This window comes from Barbatula barbatula (assembly GCF_947034865.1).
Source record: "Barbatula barbatula genome assembly, chromosome: 15".
Lineage (NCBI taxonomy): Eukaryota > Metazoa > Chordata > Actinopteri > Cypriniformes > Nemacheilidae > Barbatula > Barbatula barbatula.
Window position 1 is genome coordinate 5,201,339 of NC_136778.1, and position 15,061 is coordinate 5,216,399.

Sequence of the window (15,061 nt, forward strand, 5' to 3'; positions counted from 1 at the left end):
CCTAAAGGTTGGTAGATTAAAACTAACTGATCTCTTCTGATATAAAGATGGAACAATAACAACTTTCTGTTTACACCTATCAGTCTGTCCCTTTGTGTTTACTTCTAGGTTGTTAAATTCACTTCTCCCGCGGCATGCGGAACATACCAAGATGCATGCACCAATACATGTCTGTGCAAATACACTGACGCTTTCAAATTTGTTTTATACCTGACACCCGAAGCCGATCTTAGATGTCTGAGGGCCCTAAGCAAACCTGTGGGGGGCCCTTGTACAAATAATTTAAATGAGATAAAGGCCTAAACTTAACTGTAAACTATAAAGAATAAAAAATTACTCAAACACACTTAAAAAAAGTGAATAAGAAAAAAAGACTGAAAGAAAATAAAAACATTAAACATTAAACTAGGGGTTAATTTTATATAGTATAAATTAAATTAAAAGTTTGATTGACGTAACTTGTGGCTTTGGAACCATATAGGGAATATCGGATCCATAGCTCAGTTTTAAAGCCATGTTCATTTGTAAAGACGCACCTGCCGCCCACTGCATGATATCCGAGTAATTAAATGATATCCCAGTGATTAAATAAATGAAGTATAAAAAAGGACATTCCCGAATGATTCCTCTAAAAATTTGGATATGCAAGTTATAAACAGCATCTTGTTTACATTAGTGTTTTTTATTCGGTACTCCCTCGTGGTGCAGGGGTCCTACCAACCTAGGTAGTCTGCATATAGGAAGGATGGGTTCTGCTGTCACCTCACCCAAGTGGCCTTGCTGCTTGCTTTTAGCATTTGGTTTTTGGTAGGGCACAGACAGAAGTCTGCTATTATTAAAAATGCAGAAATGTAATGACAGTGTGATTAGCTGCCGGTCCGTCTAATATGTTATGACAAGTGCTGCTGAAGGATAGGTGACAAGTTATGATTATCTTCCTCTCAGCCGTGGAAATAATATGTTTTGAATGTGACACCTCAATTGATATCATATAACTGAAACGTTATCTAAAAGGGTCGCCATATAGTGACTGGTGAATTTTCACAGTTTGTATTAATTCATCAGAATTCAATTTCGGATAAGATAATCATAATTCACACTTCAGAAAAAATTCACCTCTTCGCAGGGTATATTGCTAACCCATACCAGCAATTCACTGCAAAAAATGAAAATATTATACATTTGTTGGGTTGTGTACAGGAACCCCCAGTACATATGAGCACGAGGTCTGGCTATGACCCAGCGCAGGATCGTGACTCTCCGCGTCCTCTGTGCTGTGAGACCGGTAAAGAGAAGCAGCATGATATAGAAATATAACCAAAATCACTGCATATAGCAAGCACGGATCAGACTTCCGGAACTTGTCCATTCTCTGCACTGAAAGCAAGCGTGCATGTCAGGAAGACGGTGAAGGAGTGCACGGGAAAGATAAAGTGAAATGGACTTTTTGACTGTTTAAATGGTAAGATGCTTCATTGCACTCCTCCTTTACATGTGGTATATAAAGTAACTTTATTGGTAGTTCGTCGGTAATGAACGTGCTGTATTCCCGTTTGCAGGGACGGATTATGACTTCAAAGGGCACAGGGGAAAGTTAGAGCCCCCTCCAACAATTTTTCCGTTCTTTCCCTTAGCTGCGCATTCACGGTTATAGAACATGAAAGTTAAGATGATAATGAATATTAAAACCGTTTTCGCTCTACGTCAAATGCCTGCGCTACGCTAAAAATAATCTGTACAGGGTTTATAGAAGTCTAATATTACACTGGAAAAATTCAACTTTAATGTGTTCATCTAACAAAGGTAATTACGTTACTGGAATTTAAGTTACTGAACCCATATTTTGGGCGTTCTTCATTAGACTTACAGTATGTTTGAGCATGTTTATAATGCAATAAAAATACTATAACAAAACTTCATGTTTTGGGTTGGGTGGACTTAAATCCATAGTTGAGGGAACTCACATTTTTGCTTGTTGTCCAGTTATTTAAAGTTGGTTCAACAGATTTTTCTCAGGGCCCCCTCGGGCTTATGGTTGTCAAATGCCCCTCGTTACGGGCCCTATTGGCCCGTTCAGTAATCCATCCCTGCTTGTTTGTAAAAATAAAACATTATTATTGAGTAGTTTTGAAAATGGTTTTGAGGCGAGATCTAGTCTAGTAAGTGGCACAGCATTGTTACGTGTTGTTTAAGGGAAATATCCAATAATTGTATTAACAATAATTGTTTTTGACTATATTCAAATTCTTTCATTTGGCAGACGCTTTTAAGCGACTTACAAGTATAGCATATACACATTTTGTCAACATGCTAAACAGTACAGTTAGTTTACAAACGGTACAATCACTATATGTTTGTAAAGTTTATTAAATGCAAACAATATACTATATTTATAAGTTTACAAACAATATATGTTCCTTTGCATTCCAGACATTTTGCAAAAGCACATTTATTTTGCACATTGTGTCTTGAATCTGGTTTATTTCATTTTTTATTTTGTCTAAAGGTATATTCTGTTCTAAACAAATTCTGTTAATGAATGTTCGATTGTTTTTTGGTGCATCAACGTTGCACTTTGCGCTGTACCCTTGTTAACCACCTGGTGTCGTTCCCACATGCACGTACACACGCACACGATTCGACTTTCAGTCGACCAAAGGCAAGACGTGACAATTCTGATTCGACTGTGTAAAATCCTTAGTCGTGGACACCCCTACTCAGTACCTATTACTCCAAAGTCACTGACTGCAGCTGTAATGCGCCCTCACAGCTGCAGGCTGGTTTCTCCCTAAGGTTGATTCTCCATTTATTTGTTATTGGAGTTTTGGTTCCTTGAAACCCTTGCTGTGTTGGCTTGCTCACACCGGAGACTGCTAATATTAGATTACCTGCTGCAAATTTCATTAACATTGCTTTTATTAGGATGGTTCTCTCTGTTTGTACTTCTCACTCTAATTTTCCTATTCTGTGTTTTCTTTTTCATGTGAAGCTGCTATGAAACATTGTAAAAATCGCTACTTGACTTACTTTTACCCTAATTCAAGTTTATTTTTCTTAGCCCATTGACACATATTTTGCTCGTTTTAAACATAAGCTTACTTAATTTGTATATTTTATAAATAATAATAATCAATCCATCCATCCATCCATTTTCTTCCGCTTTATATTGGGCCGGGTCGCGGGGGCAGCAGTCTAAGTAGGGATGCCCAGACATGCCCTCACCCTAGACACTTCCTCTAGCTCTTCCGGGGGGACACCGAGGTGTTCCCAGGCCAGCCGGGAGACATAGTCCCACCAGCGTGTCCTAGGTCTTCCCCGGGGTCTCCTCCCGGTCGGACGGGCCCGGAACACCTTCTGGGGAAGGCGTCCAGGAGGCATCCGGAACAGATGCCCAAGCCACCTCAGCTGACCCCTCTCGATGTGGAGGAGCAGCGGCTCTACTCCGAGCTCCTCCCGGGTGCCCGAGCTTCTCACCCTATCTCTAAGGGATCGCCCAGCCACCCTGCTGAGGAAGCTCATTTCGGCCGCCTGTATCCGGGATCTTGTCCTTTCGGTCATGACCCAAAGCTCATGACCATAGGTGAGAGTAGGAACGTAGATTGACCGGTAAATTGAGAGCTTTGCCTTGCAGCTCAGCTCTTTAATAATAATAATAATATATATTTATATATATGTATATATATATATATATATCTTGATTTAAGAATTTTCATATATTTGTACTAGAAAACAAGACAAAATGCAAAATCTTTTTTTTGCAGTGAAAGTGATAATTATACTAAAATTCCAAGGCAACATTTTTGTGACACAACTGGTAGACCATTGTGTTAACAGTCCATTGGTGTCACACTGCCAACAAATCTGAATAGACTGAATGTACGTACGTTGTTTTGAAAAAACGCTTCTGGAAAATGAATTAATGTTATGCAATGGGACTTACACAAAGGCTGTTGATGGCATATTTTTCATTAAAATGCTTTACGCTTATGTGGTTTTATTATAGTGATACAGTAGTGACTGACATCCATCAAGAATACAACTATATATTTAAAAACTTCCTAAAAGAAATAGCTTGCGGCCTAAATATGGCACACTTCAAATTTGTATTCACTTCCGTATAAATAAGTTTTCGCATGTCACAAAAGAAATAGCCACTGATGCCTTGGCAAAAGGAGAGCACTGGCCTGTGGCAAATTAGTCACCAAACGTCACATCAGGTATCAGCAAGACATTTCAAACATTTCAAATCCCCTATACGTGTATTGTTTCTCCTTCACATGAACGTCTTTACCGCTCGGGCCCCACACCCACACGAGTCAGCGTGCATGCTCCTCCACAGCCTCATCTTCCTCCCTGCTTTGTTTCATCAAAACTGACACAAATACGGCCCCGTAAATAGCATTCTGGAGCAGCTGGATAGTAATTTCATCAAGTCCTCCACAATTTTTGGTATCTGGGTCTCAAAACCGTTCGCTGGGAGAGAATACAGAAAAGAGGCACAGGGAGATCGAGTGAATTAAAACAATGCTTTGCGACTTCGAAATGACTATATAATCTAATTTCTATAAAAATCGGTATAATAGATTCTTGTATTAGTCTCTGAATGGATGAAAATGTATTTCACGAACACATTGAGCTTTAAGTAGGTTATCTTTAATTCAAATCACCTCAGCAATTATAGCATCAAGATGACGCTTACAGATAGAAATAATACGTTCAATTCGATTTGCCTGAATCAGCGCATGTGCCATTGAGGCAAAGTCAATGTAGGGTAATTCAATACATAACTATGATTGTTAGCATGCAGGAAATAAAAGGTCATTCAGCGGCTTACCAGAAGCAAATCACACAAATCGACTGGTGTTTATTTGCGCCAGACCCTTGCGAAAATGAACCTACAGAAATTCAGCAGGAAATACTATAGATAATTGATCATTTAGTCAAGCAGCTGTCGGGCTAAGTTTATCCAGAAATGTCTAAATTTGACTAGACTTGAATAGACATTGATTTGGAATTCACACGATTCATTTAGACATCAACAGAACAGCACTTCCTTTAACCACGTTTCTCTTTCTTCATCTCGGGAGAGGCACGCAATTCATGTAGACAATGATGAATGAAAGCCATTGTCAGTAAAGCAATTCCTGTCCACACATGTCCCACGATATTGTGTGCTTTTGCTATCTTCTTTGACCAGAGACCTTTGGTATTGGTGCATCATGGTTATTGATTTGAAAAAGATCAGGTCAGGGTATTGTTTAATTGAACGGGATGATGCTTTGTCAAGGCAAGATAGAGGAATGACGGATGACCTGAGGCTCAAACCCCGTGATCTCTCATTATATTGTGGTCTCAAAGAGGCTACTCACAACTCAATATTGACGATAAAGTGTTGTGTTACGCAGTTCATCAAACTGAACATCACCACTGCAAACAAAGCTGGTATAACAAAATGAAACGACAGATCTACAAAAAACATTAAAAAGCGCACTGATGTGCACACAATGTGTTATTAATCTGTAGCCTACATGTTTAAAGAATATATATTTTAAAACCTTTTGTCGATAAAGATACATTTAGTTTTATATGAGAAACAGATTAAATATTATTTTAAAGATCTTATTTTAGAAACAGTTAATTTGTAACAGGTGCTCAATATGTCTACACCGCCCGCTAGGGGACATGCAATTAGGCTGGCATCACAAATCTCCAGCTATGGTTGTAGAAAGGTGTTGCAAGCTTAATAAAGGTTATATCTGATAGCTGTGTTTGCTAAGGTGTGATTGGACAGGAAGAGGATCTTAATGTCTGTTGTGAAAGGTGGTTGCCATTATAAGCTATTAGCTGTCGCCTTAGAAATAAAATGTCTGTAATTGACAAACCAATATGATGTGAGTTTTATGCAAATTAAGTACTCAAATGACAGAAGTCAGCTCCACATATACGTATTAAGGCTAATTTAAATAAGATAAATGACATACAGAAAAGTTTAGATGTCGTTGTTATTGTTGAATTAAGGTTGAAGTTTAGTATTTTTTAGTAAAGTTACACACTGAATAAACAACTAACATGGATTTACCTCATTTTTGTGTTAATTTTGTGGTAAAATGTGCAAAGAATCTACAAAATGTACTGCACTTTCTACACTTTAAAACGTTTGTGGTACGTTTTTGAAAACAGTTTCTTTAAATAAATCTTTAATTTAGCAAAGATTTTGGAAAAACACCAGTTGTTTTTTCAGTGCAGTATGAGTGTTTTTTGTTTACCAATAAAGTATATTTATTATTGAATTATTATTGCAAATAGGGCTGGCTATTGATTCTGATGTTTCGATTCGAAATATAAAACTCTCGATTCAATTTGATTCTCGATTCGAGTCAATGATTACAGATTTAAAACAAATCCTATGGACATTTCTAAAAATGATCAGTTAACATCAGATTACAATGGTGAATTAAAAAATGAAATGAAGAGCCTCAAACCTTTATATTCAACTTTAAACACACTTGGGTATATTGACACAGAACAGTCGCATAGCTTGATCAAACAGGATCATGTTACTTTACATTAAAGATACAGAATAACATCAAAATGTCACAAAATTAGTAAAGAGAGGCTGCAATCATGTGAACCGTTGACTCTTATGTGAAGGTGATGTTCATTTCGATGACACACCTGCATCCACCATGCAATAAATGAAGGAAATGCTGCCTTTTGTAACATCCACCCGTTGTAAAAAGAAAAGTGACTTCTAAAGTAGTAGCAATAACATCCACGTTAATGAATGTTTAGTGTTTGTGAAAATATGACAGAAAAACCTTGATTCGCCACTTTTGAGAATCGATATGGAATTGGCCGCATTGAAAAACGATGAATCGATTTTTTTGCCCAACCCTAATTGCCAACTAAACTAAATTGAGGAAAACAATCTGTTAAAGGTGATAAAATATTGGCCTAAATGTTGTTTAAAAAACTCATAGTAAAGGAAAATTCGAAATTTTGCCCTAGCAAATTATAAACTAATTATAAACTGGAAAAAATTATAAACTTGAAATAAATCAAAATAATTCTCGAAAGAAAATAAAAATAAATGAAACCCAAACACCTATATTAAAACATAAAAAATAATTTAAGTTAAAAATATAAACTAAAACTAAACTAAATTAAAAGAATCTAATAAAACTAATAAAACTAACACAGTATGATACAAATTGTTTTATTCTTAACTGGAAATAAATTTTTAAATGAGAAACAGCATACATGTTGGACTGGAAATACCTTAAAACAACTGAGAAACTATTCCTGCTATTAAGAATAAAAATGACTAACCATAACTTAACCATACTTTCTAAAGTACTAAAATGCAAAACACAACATTTGTCCATTTGAATCTAATGCTTCTTACATTGTAGTGACTGCACACTGTAACTCAACTGACTAGTTGCTTTGTGTATGAACATCAAATCCTCTATGTCTGTCAGCTTACTGATAAATATGCATGTCTCAGCTTCTGTCTTGTATATAACATGTGGTCTGGGATCTGGGTAGTACGCGTCATGGGATGTTTGGAAACCTCTGAAGATAAGCCTCCTGAATGTTTCCAGTATTTACAGCTCTGCGTTATATTGAATCAGTCTCAGAAGCCAGCTCAGTGGGGAGGGGTCCGAACAGAATTTCATTCTCACTCGGATCGATCACAAGGTTGAGGTTTCTAACCGGATTTATTCAAAGCTTTCTTTGCGGTATCGATCTACTTGACTTTTAAACATCCTCAGAGACGGAAGGGAATTAGCGGGCTCAGAAAGATGTCATCAGTGCTATAGAGCTTTCGAAAAAATCTATTCATCAGTTCAAGAAGAAATATAACCGTCATATCTTAACATACCCCACCATGTCTGCCTGCCTTCTGGACATCTCTTCTTGGATGAAAGACCATCACCTACAACTCAACCTCTTCAAGACAGAACTCCTGATTATACCGGCCCACCCATCAATTGAACACCACCTTACCATTCAGCTCGGATTCTCAATTATAACACCCACCAAGTCTGCATTTGGTTCCCCTGTGGTAGAATGAACTGCCAACCACTTTGTGATTTTCTTTCTTCAAAGTTGTTAAAAAAATTGTTCCCCATTGACTTCTATAGACACAAAACTAATGCAATTCAATGGGGACCAACAGTTTTCTGTTACCAATATTTTTCAATGCTTTTACTATTCCTTTAAAAACCCATTATTAAAATATTCCAAAATATATCACAGACCATGAAAAATGCTATTAGTTATCTGCCACTTCTTTATGAACACAATAAGTTACTGAGTGGAACTTATGTATCACAATAATTACCAAGTGGCGTTTATGTACCCGTTCAATTCATCAATACATCTCACCTCTTTCCATTTTGTTGCGTATCATATCTATTATTATTAAAACTCACTTATCAGAGTGGTTGCTACGGAGACTACATCAGAAAGCCTTTTAGATCTCAGCTAAGTACATAAAAAGGCCTCATCCAATGCTGATCCAAGGTCATGGACAATGTTGTTTCCTGTGGTTTTTTACATCATAAACACTAAACTACACATCAATTAAAACTTGAATTGATTACTGGATGTAGAGTTTGCATGAATCACGGAACATAAAAGCAATATAACATGCATTTATTACATTTGATTAATTCCATGATCCATCCAATTCCACCCACTTACAGTGTTCAAGTTTGAGCATTTAAAAAAGTAAGTCTCAAGTATATGAAAAGCTAATAAATGTATTGTTTTGAGGGGGAATCTGAAGATGCCGCAGAAGCGACGGGGTGAAATGTCAGACAAGCCTGCTGGGTCTCTCCAAACGTCTTCATCTTTACACTGTTCAAACTGCAGTGCAGTTATTCTGTGAATCCTGTAGCTGAGAAACCAACTTTCTTTGTTTTTCTAGCAAATGTAATAGCTGGCCATGCTATAATAAATATCACAGTACTATTTTAAATGTTTCATTAACATTTTGGCATGTATACCATGCGCCATGGTGGTTTGGGTACCAAAAATTTTTATGACAAAACAATGCTGTACATCTGCAGCTTCCAACTCTTTCCTCATGCAAAATCTCAGAAAAAAACTTTGTCTATGAGTGAAGAGATGGGAAACTGTGGGCCATCTTATCTCCATCAACAGGCACTGACCTATTGACTGTGCACATAAAGTCTTGCACACAGATTCTGTTTGACAGTCTTGCATGAGCTCCGGACCTAAATCGTAATGGGACAAAACTCAACCATTAATCCAGATGAGATGTGCCACGCTAAATCTGGTTTCACATTTGAATTAATTGCAAATGCAAAAGAAGCTTTGACTGTATCTTCTGTTGTATTAAATATATGCATTTTGAAATGCAAATAACATCTCATCCTGTTATGTTTTCGGAAATGTAAATATCACGTCTTTCAGCACGAAATTATAATTTACTTTTCAAAGTTAATTGGCATCTGAGCGTTGACATGAATGAGACTTTGTTGCCGCTTTTTATGTGCATAAGGAAACAGTCAAATAAATTATAGTGATTTCACAACACATTTTGAGTGGAAGGTTTTGCATATAGGTTTGCGACATTCTGCTGTTCAGAATCCTCTTTACAAAGAGGATATATATATATATATATATATATTGTTTATATGGAGAGGACACAAATTACAGCTTGGGAAGACTGGCAAAGGACTTTGAGTCAGCCTCCAAAGATGGGACTTTCTCTTGTCATTTCAAATACATTTTGGTTGTTAAGATTTTAATGATTTTGTTTGGGTAAATAACTGAACAAATTATTAAGTAAATCTCCATTTTATTAGGTTAACCCTAATAAATTGGTTATTTTTTGGTTGACACTGTATAAATAATCTTTGTAAATAACCTCAGTAAAGTTAAAAGAAAGAGTTGTTTGTGTTTTGTGTTGAGATTTAGGAGAGTTTTGGTATAATTCCTTAGGGTTTTTTAGGTGGTTTCATTTTTATTTAGAAGAGCGCTGCTTGTGCTTAGGGTGAAGGAGGCACAATATTAGACATGAAGTGTGTTATTTCACTCATTGAGCAGTAACTGTGCTAATTCCAGTACAGAGACCACCATTTTCTTCTAACTAGACCATCTTATGTTGTAAAAAAATATTTCAATATGAAACTGTGAAGTCTGAGTTTAGACACATGTATTTGTTCAACGTAATCTTGTTTTGTTCACTTTAAGTAATATTTACTTCTTTATTAAAACGGAGAGTCCACCCAAACATGTGATGAATTACTCACCCTTTGGTCCAGACATTTCTTTGTTTGGTTGAACACAAAGAGAGATATTTTGGGATAATGTTAGCAACCAACAGTTCTGAAGCACCATTGACTGCCATAGTAGGAAAAATGTAAATGGTAGTCAAAAGTGCCCCAGGACACTTTGTTTTCCTACATTCCTCAAAATATATTGTTTTGTGTTCAACAGAACTAAAAAATTGCTAAAATTGTTTTCCTATATGGCAGTCAATGGTGCTTCGGAGCAGTTGGTTGTTAACATTATTCCAAAATATTTTACTTAAAAATATTTGTGCAAATTGTTACGAGGACGTTATTAGGCAAATTCGTTTTTCAGTGTACAATAGAAGAACTGGTGCCCCCGCTGTTCGGTTACCTACTTTCTTCAAATGATCTTCTTTTGTTTTCTGTGGAAGAAAGAAAGACATACAGGTTTAAAATTATGACAACGTTTTCTTTTTTGGGTACACTATCCCTATAAATTACTTAACGCATGTTGCCAACACACCTTTAACTTCAAAACTTTTATTTTAAGGTCAGAAATTTGGATGTATAGCCATAATCCCTCCCTTATATGCTCAATAAAATTTAATGCCAGGGTGAAATAAAACTCCAATCTATTTTCATTAAAGAACATCTTGAGCATTTCTCCGGTACATTTAACAACCAATCGACCATCAGACTGAATTGTAAAATTACAATGAAAATGCCAACAGCTTTAAAGGAGCTGATTTTCCCACCAGAGTAGCACATATATGACGTGTTTAAATGAATGATACATTGAAAATTTTAATAATATCTGTTTTTGCTGAAAGCCAACTATGTAAATAGCGTAGATAACGTAAAAACAGTCTTAAACTTAAACTGACCTCTATGGGTGAGTCCATATGGGCAACCACTAAATATTTAAACCTGGATGTCACAGTGGCACTTGTGAACATTGAGGGATTAGTGGATTCACTCATGCACATTGAAATGGATCACAACTGACATCTTGTAAGGTCGTTTTTCTGTTTGCTGTGAGAAAAAAAATCAACCTGTATACATTATACATGAGGACCGTGGATCACACCTGCACAACAACATCTACAACAGGAAAACAGCTCGAGAAGAGCATCTCTCAAGGTCCAATATATCTATCACATCATGGACTTCTCAAATGTACTCTGACATCCAAAAATGTCCAGAGGACAGCAAGGAAACGGTACAATGTTGCATTGAAATTTCATGAGGTAATCCGACAGCACAGTAGTAAATATCTGATGGATGGAAAGAACTTTGCTAAAGAGACCAAAATATATTTTAGAAGGTGTTTCTCTCTATTCAATGAAGACATTTGCGCTGCATCATTTTAACAAAATTTGAAAAATGAAGTTAGTCTGAATATGTAAATCAAGCAGATGGGGATTATTGTTCTCACCAATGGCCGTTTGATAATGAGAAATAGAAAATGTTGTGTATATTCAAAACCTAAAGCACTAAATATTCTGCTAAGCTCGCTGAGGCATTAAGAGCTACTCATATGAAAACCTCTCAGATAAGCTATTCAGCGACTTATTTCAAACTAATGTTCATTCTTATTTATTGGATGCCATCAGGGCCAATCCATAAATCAGAGTACAACGAATGCACATCAACAATCTGTTTCCGACACACCCCTGAAAAGCATTCAAATCTGTCTGCATTACTTCAAATCAGATTGAAAATTCATTAAAGCAAAAAGTAAAGCGGCCCGAAACTGTTACATTCAATCACACCATTTAGAATGGGATGGAGCATGCGCCTCCAACATCTTTATTGGGTGTCATGTAAATACGGAAAGCTCTGACACCGTCATTTTGAAGGCAATTCAGATGTCAATTTGATAGGAAATGAACTTCACAGTGGATCAAGACATGAAGTGATTACACTTCACAGGGTTTTAGGAGCCGCCGTGGATTGGTTCGTACTTTTTCACCTTATGAAAACGTAGAAATACACAAAGACTGCAGGAAGACTTCCTGGGATGTATTTTTCTAAGACGTCAGTGACACATGATGTATGTGGGAGACTTGTTAGTGTGTCTAACACAGCGGCAAATTGGCCCATTATGCAGTTCAGCTCGGTTCATTCGAAGCTAATGAATAGTTATACAAATACACAACCTCAGGGTTATGACGTGCTATAATGTAAAAAAATACGTTCACCTTTTTTCATCCTTGAGGCCATCCTTCAGCTGTTATGGCTGAAGGCCTGCCCTTATATCTTCACCATCTTCATCCAAACTGCATTTGCTATTCTGCTGTAGTATAACACTGGACTGCTTGAATAATGATTAGCAGCTCTATCCGTCAGTCTTATCAGTAATGCTAAGAAAATCACAGTCATGCTGATACTGCAATAGGGCCCTATATGTAATGAGCTGTATGCTTGAGAAAGGTCACAGCTCTCATAGAGAGGGACACAAAGCTTTATCTTAAGTGTAGGTAAAGACACAGGATTTCCACTGCAGTGAGACTTCACAAACATATTCTTTATAGAAAGAACTTATATTTCAATACCATCTTGAAGCTCTTTAAGGATTAATGGATTTCATTACATACTGTATGCAAGCATTGACTCATTCATTAGCATAAACGGACAAAACCAAATTTAGCCTTGACTGCTTTGGATCTGCTTGACTAGTTCTCAATGGGACGCAGATAAAAAGCTGCACTTTAGGTTTAATCGTCTTATAACTTTAAATGCTAATTCGAACTGTTTGCAAAACACAATAAACTTCCAGAAGAACAATGTCCCTAACACCATGTGTAAGGTTGTATGCGTTAATTCTATAAATGAGAAATACGGTTTTCAAAAAGGAGATGCACTTCAGCGTTTCAAGGTACATCAACAAATATGGAAAAAGCAAAGTGCACTTTTGCACTTACTATAGGCATGATCACACAGGTACTGGAAGTGACCTAGCTGGCTGAGATTTTAGCAAAAGTACGTCATCATTCCGTGTGCATATACCAAATTGCTCCTAATACAATGATGCCATTGACATGGAAAAGTGTCTGGCACGCCACATCACACTACAGTATCCATCATCTCACTCAGTGTTCCTTTCTTGTCCAGTTAACTTAAGAATTTTAACAAAACTATTTTTTTACCTAATTTGCATTATATATTTTTTTGCATTGCATCAGCTGCAGGGTGCATTGGTTGTTGTCAAGGGTGCAAAAAGGTCTACGGTACACTTGTGCAGTGTAATGGAAATGGAAGCAAACTACCAGGTTTGTCCATATTTGTTTATTAAAATGCCTCTTGTAACTCGTTCGAATAGCAATTGGGAGCTTGTTCCACTCTAAAAGTGGAAAGATGGACACATTTTATATCTTGCTAGGCAGGCATCTTTCATGCAGCGAGACAGCTGGTGATGGCAGCCAGGCTGGCGTGTATGGTTTGATAATGTAATTCAGATAATGGGGGGGCCAGGCAGGCATCGTAAGCACAGGAGTCTCTGGAGGCTAAATATAGGTCAAGCTGGAAGGTTAAGGAAATAAAAAAATGACACACGCACATAAACATACACATTTCCTCTGCATGGGTTACATAGAGGGAGAAAACACACTAGCTAAATTGCAAATACATTTTGTTGAGTGCCATCTAATAAATAGGCTAAATGTGTTAGGGAAGAGATTTGTTGATCTTGCTGTTTCCGTGACTTTAAGCTATTTGATAGTTACAGACTTTATTGAATTTCTTTCTCTCACACAACCACAAAGTGAATAGACAAGTTCTGGCGCTCACCCTCACGTAGAATCTGAGGACGCTCGGGGTCAGACAGAGGATAAAGTCAGAAAAACCTTGAATTGTTTTAAACATTTCAATATTAAGCTTTTCTTTGCAAATGAAATCAGAGAGGTTCCTTGTGATTCTAAAGGATATTGATTGGCAGCAGTTTAAGGGATCTGAATGCGAAGTAAACTATTTGCCGGATGAAAAATTCGGCCACTTTCAAGGTAGCTCTCTTCGATTTTGACACAAAAGCAGGTAATGGTTTCTTTGGAAACTCAATCAGAGTTAAGGACGTCACAGAGAAAACCATTTTCCCAGCTCCAGGTTTTCACGTGAAATTTGTCAAATCAGTTTAGCCACATGACCTCACCGTTCATGGGCATGAATATTGGAATTGTTTTACGGCTTGAAGAAGCTGTCATGAATAATGCATGCCAAAAATACCATGATGCCTTATCAGACTTCATTAAGAGATATGATGGACGGCAACAGATTCACGTTTTCAGATCAGATTTTCAGATTCTGACAGAAGGTAATCTCACAATCTGTCAAAGTTCTCAGAAATGAGAGGAAAGTGCGGTAAACATGTCACTGATTGCTTCAGCGTCCCGATGTTTCACAAAGCAGTGAAATGGACATCTGTGCAAATTATGTCTTAAAGGGACAGTTGCCCAAAAATCTACATTCTGTCGCTAGTCCCCATCCGCGTTTAGTTTTTCGAAACAATGGCAATGGCGGCATTATATATATTTTTCTCAGATCAAGGAAATCACTCTCACATCATTTAACAGAGTAAGAAAAGCATTGTCGGTATCTGAAATGTTTCCCAGTAATAAAGCTTGCTGTCATATCTAGACATTATATCAAATGTAATTCAATTCGCCACAAAAATAACCTAATATTCAGGTGTGTCTATTTCCATCACCAATTTCAAGTGTCACTGTGAAGTTTATCCAACGGAACGAAAGTGCTCAGATGAACAAGAAGAATCTTATTTACTATGTACGGTCGCAAAT